Source organism: Narcine bancroftii, chromosome 4 (genome assembly GCF_036971445.1).
Source record: "Narcine bancroftii isolate sNarBan1 chromosome 4, sNarBan1.hap1, whole genome shotgun sequence".
NCBI lineage: Eukaryota > Metazoa > Chordata > Chondrichthyes > Torpediniformes > Narcinidae > Narcine > Narcine bancroftii.
In genome coordinates, this window is record NC_091472.1 from 175,773,116 (window position 1) to 175,796,459 (window position 23,344).

Here is a 23,344-nt window from a genome sequence, read left to right on the forward strand (position 1 = left end):
TAGTGCTGTTCTCCAAGCACAGGTGGGACATTCAGTTTTAACTGCAAACTCTCTTCAAGTGCTTTTTTGAGCCATGGCTTCTCTGATTGGAAAAAATATAAGACAAAGTTAGAAAGTCATGAAAACAGATCGGGATGCGACCATTACCCTCATTACAAGGTCTCGATGTGTAAACAGCTTGATTACTCAATAATACCAATCAGAATGTGATTACATGAAAGCACTTCTGGAAAGGGTTAAATTAAATTAAATTTCTTGCTGAGAGGGGACAAGCCTTTAGGGGACACAATGAGTGTATCGGATCACCAAACAATAGCAGTTTTCCAGGGACACTGGAATTGTTAGCGCAATTCGATCCCTCTTTGGCAACTTGTAAGGAAAAGAATGGAAATAAGGGTAAAGGTTCTGTGTCCTACCTTTCATCCATAGTATGTGATGAGCTGAATGAAATACTTGGGATAAAAAGGTGTAAGAGAAAATTATTTCAGAACTCAAAGAGGCCAAATATTTTTCAATATCTGTGGATTCAATTCCTGATATTTCACACATGGATCGGGTGTCTTGCATTTTTCGATATGTGTGTGAGAGTGATCCTATTGAAAGATTCGTCAAATTTCTCGATTGCAGAGGTCACAGTGGTAAATAACTTGCCGAGTGTATTCTGCTGTTTTTAGAAAAAGAAAAAAATAGACAGAGAACTGCAGAGGTCCATCTTAAGACAACGCTTCTAACGTGAGGAGTGGCATGTATAATGGACTTCAAGCTAAAAATACGTAAGATAAATCCTATAGCTGAGTATATTCCTTGCTTTGCTCACTTGTTGAACCTTGTCAGTGATTCAGCAGTGGATTGTGTTCCAAAAGCGACTGCCTTTTTTTGATTTTGTTGAACAGTTGTACAATTTCTTCAGTGCTTCATCCCACTGGCGGGAAGTACTTGTGGATGAGCTTGGAAAGAATCTTGCAGCTGTGAAGAGACTTAGTGATGCTCGGTGGTCTGCTTGCGCAAGCGCTACGGCTACCCTAGATCAGGGATATACGAAGTGAAGTCAGCATTGGAAAGCATTGGTGACAATCCAGATGAAAAGTCAAACACACGACAAGAAGCCAGAGGTCCTGTGAACAAAATGGAATCTCTGGAGAATGGAATACCACTCAGCATTTGGGCAACAATTTTTGAGTGATTCCACAAAACCAGTGTGAGACTTTCAGTCTTTGCAGGCCTATATCTCAGATCTCAGGACTAATCACTCAATTGAGGACTTTGAGCAAGAAGGCATTGCAAAGGCTGGGACATCAGTTTACAAAGAAGAAATGCAAAGGAAGTGAAAAGTTAGTACCAGGATAACAAGATATGATGGAGAAGCACAGGCAACAGTTTTTTCACCTCGCCAGAGACGCTTCAAGATTAATATGTACTTGCCGATCTTAGACAAATTATCAGCAGAGCTTAAAAAACACACGATCTGTGTCCAACCGATTTGGATTTCTTTATAGTATGTACCATAGAGGTTGACGCACTTAAAAAGCTTATCCAGACGACACTGATTTGGCCTTTGTGGAAGAGCTCGTCGACTTTCAGAAGTATATTGAACAATCCGATGATGTCACTGTCAATGGATGTATTGCACTCTGGCAAGAGATTGATTGCATGAAGTGTATCCAAATACATACATTTGCTTTAGAGTTTATCTGTCCTTAATGATCACTAATTGTTCAAGTGAGCTTTCGTTTTCAGCACTGAAGAGGATTAAAACCTATTTGCACTCAACAATGAGCAATGAGAAACTTAGTAATCTGCCACTCATGCACATTGAATCAGATATACATGCTGGTGTCGACACTTATGTAAACAAAAAAAATCACCAAAGTTTTTTAAGTACAAAGGTAAAGAAAATGAAAAATAAATGAATAAAAGGGTTGTAATTGATTTGTATAACTTCATGATATTATGCATGTAGTACATTCAGAGCCAGCTCTTCAGCGCTTGACGTCCTGTTTTGCAGAAACTGCCAAAATGTTTGGCCTGGAAGTCAGCCTGAAGAAAACTGAGGTCCTCCATCAGCCAGCTCCCCACCATGACTACCAGCCCCCCCACATCTCCATCGGGCACACAAAACTCAAAACGGTCAACCAGTTTACCTATCTCGGCTGCACCATTTCATCAGATGCAAGGATCGACAACGAGATAGACAACAGACTCGCCAAGGCAAATAGCGCCTTTGGAAGACTACACAAGAGTCTGGAAAAACAACCAACTGAAAAACCTCACAAAGATTAGCGTATACAGAGCCGTTGTCATATCCACACTCCTGTTCGGCTCCGAATCATGGGTCCTCTACCGGCATCACCTACGGCTCCTAGCACGCTTCCACCAGCGTTGTCTCTGCTCCATCCTCAACATTCACTGGAGCGCTTTCATCCCTAACGTCGAAGTACTCGAGATGGCAGAGGTCGACAGCATCGAGTCCACGCTGCTGAAGATCCAGCTGCGCTGGGTGGGTCATGTCTCCAGAATGGAGGACCATCGCCTTCCCAAGATCGTGTTATATGGCGAGCTCTCCACTGGCCACCATGACAGAGGTGCACCAAAGAAGCAGTACAAGGACTGCCTAAAGAAATCTCTTGGTGCCTGCCACATTGACCACCGCCAGTGGGCTGATATCGCCTCAAACCGTGCATCTTGGCGCCTCACAGTTCGGCGGGCAGCAACCTCCTTTGAAGAAGACCGCAGAGCCCACCTCACTGACAAAAGGCAAAGGAGGAAAATCCCAACACCCAACCCCAACCAACCAATTTTCCCCTGCAACCGCTGCAACCGTGTCTGCTTGTCCCGCATCGGACTTGTCAGCCACAAACGAGCCTGCAGCTGACGTGGACATTTACCCGCTCCATAAATCTTCATCCGCGAAGCCAAGCCAAAGAAGATATTATACATAGTACAATGATATAAGTTATTTAACGTAACTTAGCATCACTTTATTCTATTCAATGAAGGGAGGGGGCCAAGATCAGGGGGAGTCTTGCTAAAACTCAGCCTAGGGCCCTAGGTAGTAGTTAATGCACCACTGCCCTTGTGGGATTGGTGAACCAGATAGAGATTATATGAACATAGAATTTTCTAATTTCATGGAATGATTCCATCTCTTTTCTCCTGTACCCCTTCTGTCTTCCCCTTCCCTCCTTTCTCACTTCCCCCCACCCCAAGTCTGAACCCCTCACTTACCCATTCTCATTCTCCTTCCTCTGCCATCTCCCACTTTCTCCTCTTCTTTGGTTCCATCTGGTCTCTCTTTAAACCTCCATTCTCACCTTTTCTTCTTACCAGATTCTCATTGCCCACTCCACCCCATGTGGCTCAGCTCCCTCCAGCTGGCCACTTTGTTTTTATTAGCTCGCTCTCTCTCTCTCTCTCTCTCTCTCTCTTTCTCTCGCTACCAATCTACTGCCACTATCTGCCATGTTTCACCTCAACCTGGTCCACCCATCCCATATAGGGTTCTTGTTGCACCCTTCCCACCCTGTCCTTTTTTCACTAGCTTCTCTACTACACTTAACCAGACTCAAGAAAGGGTTTAGGCTTGAAATCTTGATCATTCTTTCTCTCCCACTGACGCTGCTGGATGCATTGGGCTCCTCCAGCAGAGTTTGTTTAACGCTAATATTAGTCCTAAATGTTACTTTTCGCCCCAACTTTGCAATTTATTTTAAATAAATTGTCTCTTTCCTTTTCAAATCTCTATAAAATTAAATTTCAGACAAATCTTTTTAGGCTTTTCTTTGAACTCAAACCTGGAACCCATGATCAGCCTCTGAAGATGTTCCTCCATTGCCTTCAGGTACCTGGCTATCTCCCTTATGTTGCAACCATCAGAACCAGACTCAGAGGTCCAAATTGGATCTGAGCAGAGGGTGGCAGAGTTTGCCTGGACCTTTTCCTTCTCTTATGAAATTGAACATTGCATTATCCTTGTAGATTCTTTGTGCACATTTGTAGGATCTGCTGCGTCTGCCAATATAATCCTAAATAACTTTCTTCTTCATTTTTGGTTAATTCTGCAGAGCTCATTGAGTAAAGTGTATCACTCAAGTTCCCATTCCGTGGGTGCAGAACTTCCTTCAAGCTTCACCTCTCAGTGTTTTATAGTCTTCTTTCATGTATGATCATGACCGCATGGCATTACATACCACCCGTCTCATCCATGAGGTAAAGCTAATCCAAGTCAGGGTAAAAATGCTTCCATGTACATGGAATTCAGGATAGCGCCAGGCAGGTTATTTGACAAGCAGCACGGTTTAAATCAGAAAGCACCTTTGAAATACACTATATTATTGATGTAGAAATACTCAACAGAAAGAAAACCATGTATCAACTCATCCACAGAGAGAAAGAAACATTAGAATTGGGCTCAAAAACTGCTCCAACACAAAGGGGAAAAGGCCACTATATATTTAATTATATTTATCAATGTCATAAGAAGATCTGTTTCAACTTGCAGTTATTCTGTCTTCGTTTTATATGTTCAACAGTGAAGCCACAATAGTGATTAACTATGCCATCACAAATAAGACCTGCCTGCTCGAGATTAATGGAAGTTTCCTTTAAAAATAATTAAAAGTGTCAAATTGTTTTGTAGATGTAACATTTCTGTTAACACCAAAGGATTAGAAGAATAGTGCATGAACAATGTGAGCCTCAAGCCTTTTCTGCTATTTGGTAGAATTGTGGCTGATCCAATGTTTCCTTGTTCACTTATTCCTGCCCTGTCCCAATAATCCTTGATGGCAAAGTGGCACAGCTATCTCAAAAATGTCATTCATCTGCATCTTAGTCTTAAATGGATGCCCTCTTATTCTGAGATTAAGTGTTTGGGTTCAAGACTCTCCCATAAAAAGCTTTTCATCCATAATTATTTCATAACCTTTCAATATGTTTTTCTCTAATTTTTCTAAACTCTAAATGCTCCAAATCCAGGATCAAGCTGGTGAGTTTCTCAGAATGACCTTAAATGAAATGACAGTTTTCCTTAAAAAGATTTGCCGAGAACCCATTATATATCTTAAGGAAAAAAATTGCATTTAGACTGGTAATAATTAAAATGCATCCTTATAAATCAAAGACTCTGCAAAATATTGATGGAGCTTCCCCAGGTTTTAAATGGGTCAACACTGAGTATTGACTGCAATGGACTTCCTTGTGTGTGCAGACTTTAATATTTACAGAAAGAAAGGCAGAACACGAGGAATTTAATTGATCTCAACGATCACAGCCAGGTAAAAGAATATGAGTCAAAATTCTTGGTTCTGGTCACTGTGCAATTGGAGTTGGTGGACAGGTGGCATTTGCATATGAATGTGTACAGAGTTTTGTTGAAGTGATATACCTTTGCACACCTAAACAGCTGTTACCTCCATGATCAAGCACTCAGCAGAGGAAGGGAAGAATGCTGAGAAACAGTGAACCAAGCACCAGCCAAAGTCTGTGGCATCTGCAAGGGAAGATTCCTGACTGAAGAAATAAAAAATAAATAAGGTGATGATTCCTTTATGACACCTCAACTAATATTTTCATGCTTCACCTTACAAATGTCGGTCATTAATTGATGATTAATCCGTTTCAATTGAACAATCAGCAGATGCCAATGAATTAATAAAGGAATATTTTCCAAACTTTATTCAGCATCTAAAAATCAGAAATTACTCTGTAAAATAAAAATAGCATCACACTTCCAGTAATAAGCTGCTGCCCAGACTTACTTTTATCTTTTAAATGACAAATATCATGTCAAAGACAAAAATGTTTTAGGAAGAGGATCCTAGTCATGATATTTATTTATTTATTATTGGTTGTCCTTTGGGTTGAAGAGAACATGTTGTTGTGCAGTTCATTTGTGGACTTGAAAGTGACTTTGCAGTCCGTCTGGAAGTGCAGAGTCTAGCACAATGGGGACACTGGAAGTCCGTTTTTGTAATAACTGGGGTTGCTGCTTTGTGACGCCATTCACGGTCTTCCATCAGTTTTTGGCAGCGTCTGCCTTCAAGAGTGGTGCAGGCTTCATAGCACAGGGCTCGCCAGCGGGATCTGTCGGCAGCCGCAGCTTCTAGTTCTCTTGGCTGGATGTCACAGTAGGGTTTCCTTCACAGTGTCTTGATAGCACTGGCATAAATGACCTTGAGGTCTCCTTCCAGTCATCAGTTCACCATAGAGCAGCTGGTGAGGCATACGGAAGGTGTGATGTACACCTTTAATAACTGACTGTAATACATGGCATAACATTAGACACATTATATCAAACATTCACCACATCGCTGTGTGGGAGAGCGAGGAGAAGTATAAGCTGAGTTGAGAGTGCAGGCATGGTGATCAAGGTACTAGTAGAAGTACACTAGCATCATTATACGTGGAGGTGGGCAACAGTCCATTTGAAGAAGAATGTAAAACTTGGTCAAAAGAGCGTGGGGAAGCTAAATGGAAGCCTTCCTCAAAGAAGCTTGGAAATTGGATCAAAATGTCAAATGAGCACATTCTAAGAAGACTGAATAAAGATCAAATGACACGAAGGCAACCACTGCTCTGAAACCGCAAGGCAGTGAACAGGAGTTCTCTACCTCCAAAAGTGAATTGGAAGCATCAACAAAGAATACACCTTCCAGGACACAAAGAGAATATTGTAAACAATCTTTGAAAGCCAGGGATTTGAACTGTTGACCATCCAGGACAGGAAATGTATCAGATATTGGATGATCTTAGCCGTGAATAACTAAGACAGAAAGTGCTTAGCTATTATAAGCACCTATCAGAAGCTGCCCTAAAGTTGAGAAAGAATCCTGCAAATTATCAAGTGGGTCAGGGAATAAGATTAGGGTGAGATGTTCCTGAGTGGAGGATAGTACATCATAAACAGCCCAAGTCCAGAGGATCACATGGCCGTGATTTATTATTTTTCGAGCAACAAGAACTTCGCATTCTGTGAAAGCAAACAGGTCTGTGAAGTCTGTAATCTGTTTGGACATTGTGAGAGAACCACTTCAATGAAGTTTCCAGATAATCATGGAAGAAATGGTAAACGGCAGAGGAGGCTTGCTTCCATTGCTTTTGTTAAGTTTAATGTTAAGAATTGATGTTTGCAAAATATGTAATGCGGTGTTCATTTGGTTATGCATGGTATCGAGACAGTGACATTAAGGTAACTAATGCAGCAAAGCATGTAATAAAACTTCAGTGAAGACGTGATCCGTCAGATTTCCTAAGGCCCACAGTGAATATTTCAGAAATATTAAGTCCAATCACATGTGAAGAGTTTTCATGACCAAAGATCATTTAATTTTAATTGTTTCTAAATATGTATATATTATCTGTAAATAATTTCTTTGGCTTGGCTTCGCGGATGAAGATTTATGGAGGGGGAAATGTCCACGTCAGCTGCAGGCTCGTTTGTGGCTGACAAGTCCGATGCGGGACAGGCAGACACGGTTGCAGTGGTTGCAAGGGAAAATTGGTTGGTTGGGGTTGGGTGTTGGGTTTTTCCTCCTTTGACTTTTGTCAGTGAGGTGGGCTCTGCGGTCTTCTTCCAAGGAGGTTGCTGCCCGCCGAACTGTGAGGCGCCAAGATGCACAGTTTGAGGCGATATCAGCCCACTGGCGGAGGTCAATGTGGCAGGCACCAAGAGATTTCTTTAGGCAGTCCTTACAGTACCTATAAATAGTTGATCCCTGCAGGGGGCTTTTACTTTTTTGAAGGGAAACAAGATGATCCACATAAAAGATGGTATTCCTTTCAGAACCAAGACTATTGTGCAGTATACATTGTTGAATCCGCCTCTCTGCTGGTTAGGTGTTGATGAAGGGCCCAAGCCCGAAGCATTGGTTATGCATCTTTTTCTCTACAATGTAAAGTGCACTGTTTGACCTGCTGACTTCCTCCAGCATTGTGTTTTTACTTCAATTACAGTGTCTGTAGACTTTCCTCTTTTACTAAAGGTATTGGTTGGTAGTTCTATCTCAGCAAGCAACAGAACCTGTGGACAGTACAGTGGGTATCTGGTTGTAGAAGGCAGATTAGTCCATCCTGAATAGTGTTGCTGTGCAGTGACAGAATGTATCAGTGAACGATTATGAGCGTTCCATGAATAAGCCTTGAGAGCAGAGACAAAATTCCAAAAGTCCCGTGGCAATTCTTTGTGGATCCAAACCAGTTTTGATATCAACCCTTGGTTGCTATCATCTAACTTCTTTGAGTTCACATTCTTGCTGACCCTTTCAAATCTAGCAATGCCACAATGAGATTTAAAGGTTCACCGATTTCAGTTCATGGAAGAGCACACTTGCCAGGGCATCGTGATATTTATATTACCCCATTTTTCTCTGCATTCCATTAATCTTTTGAGATGTACTGTCTGCACAATCATGCAATGAAGGGAAATCTACTTGGGGTAAAAATAAAATTGGAAAATATATTTTCATTACTCCAGCTTGGTGATACTATAATATGACACTTCAGTTCACAATTCTCTGCTTGCAAATATATAAAATCCAAATTTCTGTCAATATCACTCACTTGTGTTAAAGTAGTGAGCTGATAAGATAGCCAATATTCACGTCAGTCAAAGGGACAACCTTTTGCCTGAAAGTGGTGGTGGGGTTGGGGTGGGGGGGGGGGGTGACAGACTAAATGATATCACAGTCCAATACATCTCTTAAATATTAGTGCAAGAAATACTAAGGGTCGTTAGCAGAAACATATGTCAGTACAGATGTAACAATGAAGATGAACTCATTTTAGTTCTCAGAAAATACCAAGGTTTTTAGTATTCCTGGTTTGTATCACCAGGTCGTATCACCTATGCTCACATTGAAATATATGTAGAACAGGCTTCATTGTTTTAGACAATCTGAGTCACAACCAAATGGAGAATCAATTGTAAGTCACCTTCTCCAGTTTCTTTATGTTTTGCTAAAAAATAAAATACATTTTGAAGTGAAGTCACTGTTACAATATCAGATATGTGGCAGCTAATTACCCAGTTTGGGGTGTTTCTTACTCAGTACCTCACTGAAACATGAACCGAAATTATGCTGTCAAATCTCTGGAGTACAATTCAAGTCTGCCCCTTCCTGTTTCAGTTATGAACCTTCTCATTGTGGAGCCAAAGGTCAAGAACTACATGGTATGATTAGAAGAGACGGCCATGGTTGTCTGGCTATTGGAAAACATATACCCGTAGTTATCACCAAGTGTAAAGGTAATGCAATAAAGATAAAAGCAAGTGAATGCAAAATGTATTTGGAGGCCTTTCTTCGTCTGGCCAGAGAAATCTAACTAATCACTACAGGCATTTTCTTGGTGTCAACATTACTCATTTTTTTTGTGCATAGGCATGAATCTTGAAAGGAAATTGGCAGCACTTTTGATTTAATCACTTGCTTGAAGAAACATAATTCAATACATTATAGAGTGGAAGTGAAACAATTAGTACCTGATTCCATGCCTAGGAGTGTCAATTTGGCTTTAATTTGAAAAGAAAGGAGAGAATTATATGAGGGGAATGGTTTAATATCATCCTCTGAGTTTATGTAAGATGGTATAATTGCATAAGTATTTGTAATTTGAAAGAGGTTTAAAGTTAGTGCTATTGTGGGTCTCCTCTCACACAATGGATTATTTTCTTGCTTTCTCTCAGGAGATGAGCTGTGCTGAAGAGGCTACGTTTAATTATCAGTCTTCTTGAACATCACTATGTATATTCAAGAGGGAAATGTTTATGTGTATTTTGGTCATTAGTGTTAAAATTTCAAAAATAAAATAGATGGTGAATGATAATCCAGTGTGCAGCAGAGGACATCTAGAGTGACCATTCTCAACGGGGGCCATAGCACATTAAGGTGGGGGGGGGGGGGGAAACACATGGATTGAAATCTTTAATAAGGGTGGCCCAAGGTGAATAGGGGGAAGGAAAAGACTTTGCTGCTAGGCTAACGTGAGATTTTTTGTAGAGGCATTTTGAGACAGCTTAGAATGACCTAGATAAATGTGGAAAATTAACAATGATTTAGAGGAGCATACAGAGATACTATAAATAACCAACATTTCGGGCCTGAACCCTTCATGAAGGTATGAGCAAAATGTAGGCAGGTGCCAGAATAAAAAGGTTAGGGGCAGAGGGAGGAGCACAGGCCCACAGGCAAGAGGTGGATTAGAGAGGGAGGGGAAAACAGCAAACAAGAGGAGGGGAGAATGGTTCTGAGAATAGAGATGGAAGGAGGTGGTGAGCTAAAAGAAAGGAGACAGAGAGATAGTGGTGGGATCATGTTGTAGGTGAAGGAAATCGCAGAGGATAATGTTGGACACGGAGGTTGATGGGGTGGCAAGTGGAGACACGGGAAATCCTGTTTATGTTGAATCTGGGGGCAGAGGGGCCCAGGGCAGATGTGTGGGAAATGCTTTCAGAGCATTTCTTGCTTTGACGTGATTGTGTTTGACTGACTTTGGCTATGAAATTTCTTCCACATAGTTTTCCTCTTGTTCTCTCACCTTCACTTCCAGGAGCTAAGTGTGCAAGTCGAGAAGTTTTGCTCCATATTGCTCGTGTCTGCAAGCACCCTCGTTTTGCTTTGAGTTTTTGTGATGGTAGTGAATGTCTTCTGCAGCTTTGATTGAAGAAGGTATATAATGTTCATTATTTTCCATAAAATTTAAGCCGACATTTGAACTAACTATTGTAAGAAGTGCTTTCATTTTGTAACAGTTATTTTTTGTAAAATTTGCAAATAATTTTATCCATGAATTTTCCAGCAAAAAGAAGTTTTGGCAGTATTCAGTAGAATAGTTATCGTATGGTTTCTTTACCATAGAACCATAGAACATTACAGCACAGCAACAAGCCCATTCAGCCCTTCTAGTCTGTGCTGAACCATTTTTTTGCCTTGTCCCACTGACCTGCAACCAGTCCATCACCCTAAATACCTCTCCCATCCATGTATCTATCCAAATTCTTCTTAAATGTTAAAATTGAGCCTGCATTCACTACCTCAGCTAGCAGCTCATTCCACACTCCCACCACTCTCTGTGTGAAGAAATTCCCCCTCTCGTTCCCTCTAAATGTCTCCCCTTTCACTATTAACCCATTTCCTCTGGTTTGTATTTAATCTACCTTTAGTGGAAAAAGCCTCTCTACATTTCCTCTGTTTATACCCCTCATAATTGTAAATAGCTTTATCAAATCTCCCCTCATTCTGTACCCCCACCCCCACTTCTCCTCTGACCAGTGACCAGGAGCCAGTCCTAGGACGGTTACGGAGACCTCGGCAGCCGCAGAATCGTCTCAACCTGTAAATATTGTGAGATTCCTTGTTACTGCCCCCCGCCCCCCCGGGACAATTTTAAAGAAGGGGGTGAATGTGGTGGTACACCACCGGCCTACTGCAGAGGGCAACCTCTGTACCTGCAGGAGTGTAAGGGAACAGGACAACACCTGGTCGGCCGTCAATCAGTCGGCCTGAATGGATCAAGCCCCACCCAGTCAGGTGTCAATCACCCTCTGGGATATAAGCCTGCGCCGGCCTCCCGAGGCCTCATTCAGAGTTGCTGCAGCCACAGCCAGCCTGGTTTTGTGGAAGTCTTTGTGGATTAAATTGTGGTGCGCTGTTAGCCAGAATCAGACACACACAAGGTAAAGACTGTTAATCCACAAAGACTTCCACAGAGCCAGGCTTGCAGTGGCTGCAGCAACTCTGAGTGTGGCCTCGGGAGGCCGGTGCAGGCTTATATCCCGGAGAGTGATTAACACCCAACTGGGTGGGGCTTGATCCATTCAGTCTGACTGATTGATAGCCGGCCAGGTGTTGACCTGTCCCCTTGCACTCCTCCAGGTACAGAGGTTGTCCCCTGCAGTAGGCCGGTGGTGTACCACCACACTACGCTTCAGAGAATAAAGTCCTAATCTGTTTAGCCTTTCGCTGTAACTCAGTTCCTGAAGTCTGGGCAACATCCTAGTAAATCTTCTCTGGACTTTTTCTATCTTATTGATATCTTTCCTGTAGTTAGGTGACCAAAAGTGCACACAATATTCCAAATTTGGCCTCATGAATGTCTTACAAATTTTACTATGACATTGCAGCTCTTGTACTCAATACTTTAATTTACGAAGGCCAATATGCCAAAAGGTCTCTTTACGGCTCTCTTTGTGAGGGGTGCTGGACAAAGTAGTGACTGTCTGCCTTACGGTAGACAAAAGTTAAAGAATTTCATGTATGTTACGTTCTAAATGTAGTATTACATGACAATAATGGCACCTTTAACCTTTACAACCCTTTCTACCTGTGACGCCTCTTTCAGGGAATTACGTTTCTGTATTCCCAGATGCCTCTGTTCTATCACATTCTTCAGTGCCCCACCATTTACTGTGTATGTCATTTCTTGGTTTGACCTTCCAAATGTAATACCTTACACTTGTCTGCATTAACTTCCATCTGCCACGTTTCAGCCCATTTTTCCAGTTGTTCCAGATCCCTCTGCAAGCTTTGAAATCCTTTTTTGGCTGTCCACAATTTGATCTCGCAAAACCTTTCTCTGCCTAAATTGTGTTTGAATCCATTTTCAAATGAAAGCATGGGGCCAAGCAAAGTGAAACCATACATAAAGAGAAGAAAGATAAACTCTTGAATGACTTCAAAACCCTTTGAGATAATTTCGAGAGAAGGCCAACACTCAAACAAATGATTACTAAACTGTCACAGAAAGTAGAAAAGGGTCTTCTTGCATCATACAAGATTAGTGAATTGATTTCTAAAAGTGAAAATGCTCATAATGTTGCTAAATCATTTATTTTGCCTTAAGTGTCCATAATAATATCTAAAGTCATGCCAATGAAACGATTCAGGCAATTACTTTGTGTAATTCCACTGTTTCTGGAAGAATTAATGAGATGGCAAGGGACATTGAAAAGCAATCAGTCACTTCATTACAATCCAAGAAATTCTCTCTACAATTAGACAAATCCACTCTGCAAGTGAACGATGCTCTTCTCAATGCTTATGCCAGATTCTGGATTGGAAACGAGCTGATGGAAGAGATGCCATTTGCCAGAAGGATTAAAACAGATAATAAGGGTTGGACTATTTTTGAAGAAGTTAAGAATTATATAAATGAGAACAGTACTCCATTTGAGAACAGCATTGCCTGTGCAACTGCTGGTGCCTCTTCAGTGGTTGGGCGATGATTGCGACTAGCATCAACCACACGAGACAGAGTGCAAGTAAAACACTAGTTTTAATAGGCTAATATATACAGCTAGGCCTTGCCTCTGTGCAAGCCTAGGCCAGAATGAATGAGAATGAGCTGCAACCGGTTTATCTACACAAGGTCGCCAGGTGGTGGCCCCTGGTGACCTAGTGGTATAATATCACACCACCACAGGCAATACAGAGAGTTCATCACACGCCTGAGAAATGTTAAACCTTCAGTCTTTACTGTTCATTGTGTTCATAGGGAACACTTATTTGCTCAAAACAGGAGGATGTTTAAATATTTCACTTTTAATTATCATAAAGACTCGTAAACTTTATAAAATCATATTTCAAGACCGTCTATTCTCGCAGTGATCCAGGCTCAAATCCGCTGCTGTCGGTCAGGTTTGCATATGTTCTCCCAGTGTCTGCATGGGTTTTCTCTGGCTGCTCCAATTTCTTCTTACCCTTCAAGTCATATGGGGGGGGTTTAGGTTATTGGAGTATGTGGGCGGCATGGGCTCGTGTGCAGGGAGGGTCTGTTACCATGTTGCATGACTCACTTTTTAAAAAAAATTTACAGCTATTCTAGATCCTGCTGCTGCACACTGAGTTGAGGTGGCTGCCCAAAGGAAATTGTCTTTGTTGTTTTTTATGCTCTCTGGGACGCGATTGTTTCTTTTCTTTCTCATAATGAACATGGGGAAAGACTTGTTGATCCAAAGGCAACATATTTTATCTGGCAGATATCTTTGATAAACTCAATTTATTGAACAAGAACCTCATTGATAGTAAGGGAGACATTGTTCATTTCATAAACAAAAAAGCTCAAAGTCTATTGGAATAATATCAGACATTGGGAATTTTTACTTTTGCTATATCTGAACTCGAATGCAGAGGCACTGAAGGATGATGGCTGTGGGAAGCGCCTAACGCAAAACACACAGATTTACAGGAAAGGTTTAATGACCTATTAAACCTCGATATCCTGTTTGAAGAACAACGCATTGATGTTGATGTAGAAATTCAAGAGAAGTTGATTGATCGTAATTGCATGCCATAAATTTGATCAATTTTAAAAAGGTTTTTGCGTTAAGAGTAATCGGCTAAAGAAATGGGAAAAGGCCTAAATAATTTTCATTGCCTATCCCTCAACGTACTTAGTTGAATGTGGATTCAGCAAGGTAGTTTACTTGTTGGAATTCAGGGACAGACTTGATATCCCAAACCTTGACTTTCAACGAACACTATCCAATTTGGAGCTGGACATCCAAAAAATTTGCACAGGAACATCAAGCTCAAGGATCTCACTGAAAGTTTCATTTTATAAGAATTATTTATTAAAATTCTTTTTATTATGTTTTCACATCATTGAGTTTATGCTTAAGGTTCGCTCAAAACCCTTTGTGTATGAACCAAATCAAGAATCTTGTTTTAATTTTTTTGTTATAGGTATGCTTGTATTTTCTTCTTTCCTACGTGTTCAAAAAGAATGATTTCCTATTTGTCCACTTGTTCTGAAATCTCAACCCACGGTTTTTATGCTCTAAGTAAAAGCCTTGTTTTTCTTTTCACCTCAAGTAACATAAAATATTTTAAATTTTTTCTCTATGTGGTCGGTGGGAGAGAAGTACCGAAGAAACCAATTAAACTTGACTGATTGGTACACAGGGAAGGGGACCTAATAAATTTTGAGCAAAGTTGTAACGGGGTGGTCACAGCCCAAGTAAGGTTGAGGATGGTTGATCTGGAGTCAGCCACAAACTCAGGGACCAGCATCATGGATTAACTCCATGCCCTGGTGCATTTATGGTGAAAGATAGGTTTTCGAACATCCAGGGTTTCAGTGATGCACTCCACATGTGCAAGTTCTCCTTTTTGTTACCAGCCTTTTATCTTTCATGTGCATTTTCCCTCATGTTCATTCACAATTTATGAAATTTATTGAAATGACCCTGTGCTATGAGTTACAATGAAAAGAAAATATTGCTGTCTGCGATATAGTTGATATTTTCTCATTGAAGTATTCTCCTCTCAACCCAGGGTCAGCGCCAAGGGGGAGCATCCACGGGCATTGCCCCTCTCAAGCGAGGTGCCGTGCCCCATCTACAGTCATGGCCATTGCTCACCATCGGACACCCCCCCGTCCTGCTGACTGAGTTTATGAGCATTCCTCTGTGCCCCCCAAGCATGCTAATGCCCCACTCTAACGTACATTCATTATAGCGCCAACCTTGACTCAACCTGTGATTCTGCCTGCTCAGTGGGCTCACTTTTATGGTAGAGTAACAGTAGGTGAGCCTAGAGCAGGTGGCCAAACTTAGCATAAAAGCCACACACTATAGACCTCAGCTGTTTGAGAGCTGCAACAATCACACGATCGCAAGCCACGCTGACTACAACTACCATTGTGAGCAGCGGCTAGTACGATTCCTGCCACAGCCAACATACCATACATATCATTGTATAGGATGGATTTGTATAGGACGACCCTGGAATTTTCACCTAAAATATTGGTTTTGAGCGATACCCAAATCATCTTCCAAATTAGATAATTGCGGCAGAGTCCCTTCTGTCATTTAAAAGAAGGTTGGATGTGGACATGGAGGTGAGGGGGTTAGAGGGTTATAGGCGGAGAACAGGAGGGTTGAGCTAGTGGAGTTGTTCCATTGAACCGGTGTGGACCTGAAGGGCCGTCATGGCCTGTTTCCGCTCCGTAAACAGTTATATGGTTAAATATGATGATTCCGCCAAATCTGGTACTTATTGCAGACCAGTGGATGGTGTTAAAAGAAAATCACGATATTTCAATAAATTATGATTTAAAGGTTTAAATTTTATTTGGATATTTTAAAAGAAACCATCTGTCTGTTTAAAGCCAGTACAGAGACATCATCAGTCAGACCGGGCAGATGAATCCGGCGGAGGAGCCCTCAGACTTTGCAAATAACCTTTGGACGATGGGTGAGATTGCATCGGAGCCAGCAGGAAGATAGGATGGCAATGTTGGAACTTTGTTGTAAAGGTAAGGAATTTTAGACTCTTTGTATAAGACAATGTTATATGTGGATTGTAGAGGAGCACTTGGCCTCTCTGGAATATTGTGGATTGTGGAGGGTCACATGATCACCCTGCCTGAAACATATTCAGAAATTGCATCACCTGCCAATCAAGGTTGGACTCCATCCACCCATTAGTGCACACCTTGCCATTGGCTCATTTAAATGACTCGGGGTCATCATTGGTCAGACACCCAGATCACAACAGTATAAAACATGAATGAATACCACAATTCTTTCTCTCTGCCTCTTGGTCCAAGTCCTTGACATTACTGCACATCAGGTCACTACTGTGAACATCGCTGGAGGAGTCACTGGTAAGGTACGCATTACTCTTCAGGTGAGCTATAGTTCTGTGCTAGATCAGTGCTTGCAGAGAGCTGCACCCCAATTGGTGCAGAGAACCAGGAGTGGGTATGAAAGCCTCTATCTGTGAAGTATGTACACGTGCAGAGGCATGTAGAAGATAGGTGGCCACTGGTATTGGAGTCCAACCTGGACCTGATGGGAATGTCTATATCATTGCTTAGTAGTAGTGATTAAGTATCATTTGACGTTCTCTTCTGTTTGTCAAGTCAAGTTTATTGTCATCTGATTGTATCAGTACAACCCAACGAAACAGCGTCCTCTGGTCCTCGGTGCAAAAATATCATCCTGTGTGTTCATTAAAGATAGCTGTAATTGTTTTTTTTTGAGTTTAATATATAAATCCTACACACAAAGCCTTCTAATATAACAAACAACAGGTTATATCATATTTATATGGCAAATTTAATATAAATGTGAATTGAAAACCTACCATAATTGTTTATTTAACAATATTTCTGTAAATCATCAAATTCTATCAATATGGTAATTAAATGTTTATCTCTTTATCATGATATAATTCAATATAATACTGGATAGAAAACAAATAAGACTAAATTAAACAATCCCTTTATCTAAACAAGGGTAAATTCTGTCTTAATTAATTATATGATTTGTGACAACCATATTTAAACTCATGTTTAACCAGTTCATCTAAAAAAAGATAAAAAGAATAAAAAGAAAATTTTTAAAAAGCTAAAACTAATCTAACCCCTCACTCTAATTAAAGTTAACTTGTAAAACTGTAAAAATATGGATTGAATAGCAACCTCCAGACACCAGACCGAGAGTCTCCGGAGCATCCAAACTTCTTAAATCTTCCAATTATGATAATCATCTATGAATGGCCCCCACATCTTGCCAAAATGAAACTTTGTATCTTTAATGTTGTATCTAATTAAACAGGACATAATATTATGTAACCACTGGGCATGAGAAAGAGAGGAATCATCCTTCCATTTCATTAAATTTGCTCGTCTAGCTATCAATGAGGTAAAAGCTAGAATTTTCTCATGGGTTGAAGTCAAAAGTATATCCTTTTCTCAATAAACACCAAACAAAGCAAAGAGAGGGCATGTTTCTAATTTAATCTTTAAAATCTTAGAAAAAATTTGAAAAATACCTTTCCAAAAGTTTTTCTAAATTAGGACATTCCCAAAACATATGAATCAAAGGGGTTTCAAAACTTGTATACTTATTGGTGCCTTTTTTAAACAACAGAACAATGTGAGTTATTCTCCAATCTTCTAGCCACACTCATGGCTAAGAACATTTTAAATATTTTTGACAGAGCCCCTATCATTTTTACACCAGCCTCCCTCAAGGTCTGAGGGAATATCTTGTCATGCCTGATGGATTTATCCACCCTTATTTCTTTAAGACGGCAAGCACTTTAATCTGTATAGGTTCCATGATCCCTTTGATTGTTTTCCTTACTTCCCATGACTCTCTGCCTGTTTTCTGAGTGAATATTGATGGAAAAAACTTTAAAATCTCCCCCCATCTCTTTTAGCTCTATACAAAGCTGACCTCTCTGATCTTCAAGGGAACCAATTTTGTTCCTTACTATCCTTTTACTCGTAACATACCTGTAGAAACCTTTAGGATTTTCCTTCACTTTGTCTGCCACAGCAACCTCATGTCTTCTTTTCATGTCTGATTTCTAACTTGAGGTTTTTCTTGCATTTGTTATACTCCTCAAGTACCTCATTTATTCCATGTTGTCTCTACCTGTTATACACCTCTCTCTTCTTCTGAACCAAATCCCCAATATCCTTCAAAAACCAAGGTTTCTCATATCTTCTAACCTTGCCTTTAATCCGGACAGGAACATACATACTCTGTTCTCTCAAAATTTCACCTTTGAAGGACTTCCACTTGCCCAGAAACAACTTATCCCAATCCACACATTCTAGATCCTTTCTCATTTCTTCAAAATTGGATTTTCTCCAATTTAGAATCTTAACCCAAGGTCCAGACCTAACCTTCTCCATAAATTAACTTGAAACTAATGGCATTATGATCACTGGATCCAAAATGTTCCCCTACACATACTTCTGTCACCTGTAGGAGATCCAGTATTGCACTCTCTCTAGTTGATACCTCTCTATATATTGATTTAAAAAACTTTCCTGAACACATTTGACAAACTCCAAGCCATCCAGCCCTTTTACAGTATGGGAGTCCCAGTCAATGTGTGAAAAATTAAAGTCTCCTACTATCGCAACCTTATATTTCCTGCAGCTGTCTGCGATTTCTCTACAGGTTTGCTCCTCCAATTCTTGACAACTATTGGGCAGTTTATAATACTACCTGATGAGTGTGGTCATACCTTACCTTTCCTATTCCTCAGCTCCACTCATGTAGTCTCAGTACACAAGCCCTTTGGTCTGTACTGCATGAGCAAATCTGTGACTTGCAATGCCACTCCTTCCCCTTTCACCCTCCATTCTATTGCATCTAAAGCAATGGAAACCCAAAACATTGGGCTGTCAGTCCTGCCTTTCATGAAACCAGGTCCCACCTTCCGTGGAAGGGAACCAAGTGATCCTGAAGTCCTCCCTCCTACACCACGTCTTTAGCCATGTGTGAAGCTGCATTATCATCCTGTTTCTATGCTCACTAGCATGTGGCACAGGTAGCAATCCTGTGAGCTCAACCCTGGAGAGCCTAACCTTCAAACTAATGACTAACGCTCTGAACTCTCCTTGCAGGACCTCCTCACCCTCCCTCCTGTGGCTGCTATGAACTTGATCTGAGATATCTCGGACCCTGGCACCAGGAAGTATACCATTCGGGATATTCGATCTCTTCCACAGAGCATCTTATCTGTCCCCCAAACTATGAAACCCCCTATCACTGCAGCTCGCCTTGTCTCCTCCCTTCCCTTCTTAGCCACAGGATCAAACTCCGTGCCAGAAACCTGATCGTCATGGCTTGTCCCTGGTAGCTCCCCCTCCTCAACAGTATCCAAATTGGCATACGTGTTATAGAGGGGAACGACAACAGGGGGTGCCCTGCACTGAATGCCTGTTCCCTTTCCCCTTCCTGACTGTCACCTACCTACCCTCCTCCTGCCTCCTAGGGGTGATAGAGTCCCTTTAACTCCTGTCTATCACCCCCTCTCCCTCCCAAATGATCCAGAGTTCATCCAACTCCAGCTCCAATTCCCTAACACTGTCTGTAATTAGCACTGTCTGGATGCACTTCATGCAGATGAAGTCATCAGGGATCTGTTGGCTTCCCTGACAAGCCACATTCTTCAAGAGGAGCATTCCCCTGCCTTGGCTGCCATTCCCACTGTCTACAACTAAATGAAAAAAAAGTGTGATGTACTGTATAAAACCTGCCCTTAACTGTGCCTACCTGCTGAATCCTTGTTGTTCCTCGAATAGGGTGATCCTTTTTTTTTAACCTCAACTCCTGCACCAGCACCTCAGCCTCCTCTCCGAAGCTTCTTGATCCAAAGTCTTGCCACTCTGACTCCAACAATGACCGCTCCCTCGAGTTTCAGGAGTCACCTCTCAGTGAATGCAGACAAAACACATCACTGGCTGCAATGCACCAGCATGCCCTTTGTCCATTAAGGAAAAGGGATTTGATTATTAAGACCTCATATCTGGCACAAAACTCATGGTCTGGAAAGCAGTGATTCCTTCCTACTATATACTTCTGAGACCAGTATCACCTACATAAGGAACTAGGAAGATATCATTGATGGTATCCTACAAAATCATCCAAATTAATTGGAAGACAAAGGGGCCCAACACCAGTGTCCAACATCCTTAGCATTGATCCCTTAGTTCCACTCAGTAAATTATGTTGCTTATCCTCATGCCCAACATCAAAAACTGGAAACAGACATTTTATTCTGACATCTGTCACGTCAAATTGGAGAGTGAGGATTCAGATGGAGTTGAGGAAATCAAGGTCATGTATCAGGAACACCTGGAAACTCTTTGCAAGAGGCACATGACCTCACAAATGATCAAGTTGTCCACCCTAATGATCGACTTCTACCCAATCTATGGGAGAGCCTACAATTCTCACATTGGCTCCACTAGTGACCTAAGCACCCCTTTCTCCTTTACCTTAAACCTCTGGCCTCTAGCTTTAGACCCTCCTTCCCTGGAGAAAAGGCAATGACAATTCATCTTATGTCTGCCCGTCATGAAGTTATAAAGCTTTAAAAGTTCACCTTCAGTCTCCTACAGATGGATAAAAGAGTCCCAGCCTATCCAGTATCTCCTTACTTAACCCTGTCCACTAAGGTTAACATGATTATTGTCCAACAAAACTTTCTAGACTCATCAAAACATCTTCCCTCACCCATTTTCTTACTTTTTACCTTTCCAAACCATTGTTGTATATATAGCAGGGGAATTGACGTTGATCGGAAAGTATGTGACACTTTCTCCAGTAAATACTGGATTCATATTTGCTGTGTACCTTTGTTCTTAGAGATTCACATCCAAAAGCGTCAGAGATATTGGTTCAGTACTCTGGAGTTCTCTCCATAAATCCTCCTGCTTCTTCATCTCTTTTAATACTGGAAAGCTGACCTTTAAATCTATCTTTTTCATCCCTTTGATATCTCTGTCATTGCCTCGGCATTCACTTTTGTTTTCATTATACCATTTAAAAGTGCTTTGAAACATTTCACGTTTCAAAGGGAATTATATGAAAGTGAATTGTTGTCATTGATAAGATATTTCCCAGGTGTGCTGCCTCCACTGTTGTTAAATGTCTGCCTCACTGTGAGGAATATCCTGGGAGCCCTTTTATCATGCTTGCTTTAATATTATTTTGAGTCATTACATGAACTCCTGAATAATGCTGTGCAAGGTTTGCTTACCTAATGAAAGAATACAAATATGCATTGATTAAAGACCTGCTGTTATTGATTAACTTCTACATACCATTTGAATATTCAATGCCTTGTTTATATAAAATTTAATTAATGCATCCAATTTCAAGTATGAAAGTATACTCACAATGCCCACAATTTAGAAGCTTATTCAATGTCAATCCCAGGTTCTCAAAATTCTCAAGTCAAGTTTGTGATCATTTGATTGCATAAGTACAACCTGACAAAACAGCCTTCTCTGGTCCTCAATACAAAGCACACAGACTCACAACCAGATATAACGCACATACAGACAAACAATACATACGTAAGACAAGTATTCATATATACATATATGCTTCATGAATATGAGAGTCTCAGATGGTTAGTGTGAGTAGTTCCTTTGGTTGTTTCACATTCTCACTGCCCGTGGGAAGTACGGTGGTGCTAGCTCCGATACTCCTGTATCTCTTTCCTGATGGGAGCCGCTGAAAGATGCTGATGGGGTGGAAGGGGTCCTCAATGATTTTATGCACCCTTTTCAGACAATGATTCCAGTGGATCATATCCATGTTGGGGTGGAGGGGAAATCATTGGGTGCCATTGTGGGTGCATGTAACCTGAATCAGTATATCATTAAGTGAAATAATTCATAACTAAATCATATAAACCACAACCAAATATTCTTCTTCACCTAACTTATTAATAGAGATATAAGAATCTTAAAAGGGCTAACAAAGCAGAAAATATTTGAACTATGCTAACAATTTTTAATTTGCAAAGTACAAAAGTAAAAATTAGATCCAGGAGTGATCAGCAAAATGGTAATTTACTGTTCTGTCAAATCAATCCACGTCTCTCCAGTACCACTGAGGAACACTGAGAATTGCAGTCACTGAGGTCTAATGTAAGAGTGAAACACAGTAGTCTGCCGACGCAGTGATTGAAATAAAAACAAAATGGTGGAGAAATAATGCACTTTATGAACACTATGATTCAAGGATGCTTATGGGGGCGACTCCAATGAATTTTCTAGGACTGAGTGAAATTCAAAAATGCTTCAGATGCTGAAAATCTAAAATAAAAACAGGGCAGGCAGTATCTGTGGAGAGACAAAGAGCAAATCTTCCTTTGACTTGAAATGTTAACTTTCATTCCCTTGCTACAGCTACTTACTGACCTGTTGTGTGTGTTCCAGCATAGAGTCATAGAGTTTTACAGCATGGAATTAGGCCCTTAAGGCCAATGTGTCCATTGTAACCCAGTTGCCTGTCTAAACTAACCCCAGTTTTCTGTGCTAGGACATATTCCTCAAACATTTTAGTATCCATATAAATGTACAAATATCTTTTTAAATATGACCATAGTTCCTGACTTTACCACTTCCTCTTGGAGCTTGTTCTATATACTCATCAACCTCTGAGAGAATGTTTTCCATTTTAAATCTTTCCCTCTCTCACCTTAAACCTATGCCTAGTTTTAGACTCCCTTATCCTCGGAAAAAGATGGACTATTCACCTTACCTATTCATGATTTTGTATACTTCTGTAGGTCACCACTCAGCCTCCAGGGTAAAAAGTCCAAGTTCATCCAACCTCTGGTTAAATCTCAAGCCCTCTACTCCTGGTAAAATCCTTGGAATTAATTTTGTACCCTTTCCGGTTTAATGACACCCTGCCTGCAGCAAAATGGCCGTGTTATCATTCCTGAGAACTATGTACCTGTTCCTCAAGTACCTATTCAACGATACTTCCAGAGCCCAGCTATTTGCTGTGTAGCCCCTGCCCTGTTTTGACTCTCCAAAATGCAACACCTCGTACTTATCCAAATTGCACCCATCTTCTATTCCA

General features: G+C 40.9%; 1 long non-coding RNA gene across 1 annotated transcript; it reads left to right on the forward strand.

The window, feature by feature from the left end:
- The first annotated feature begins 9,135 nt into the window (after nucleotides 1-9,135).
- On the forward strand, nucleotides 9,136-16,241 carry LOC138759983 (uncharacterized). Its single transcript, XR_011355298.1, has 3 exons — nucleotides 9,136-9,241; nucleotides 10,543-10,661; nucleotides 16,102-16,241. It is a non-coding gene; the product is annotated as an uncharacterized lncRNA (long non-coding RNA).
- Nucleotides 16,242-23,344: the final 7,103 nt, after the last annotated feature.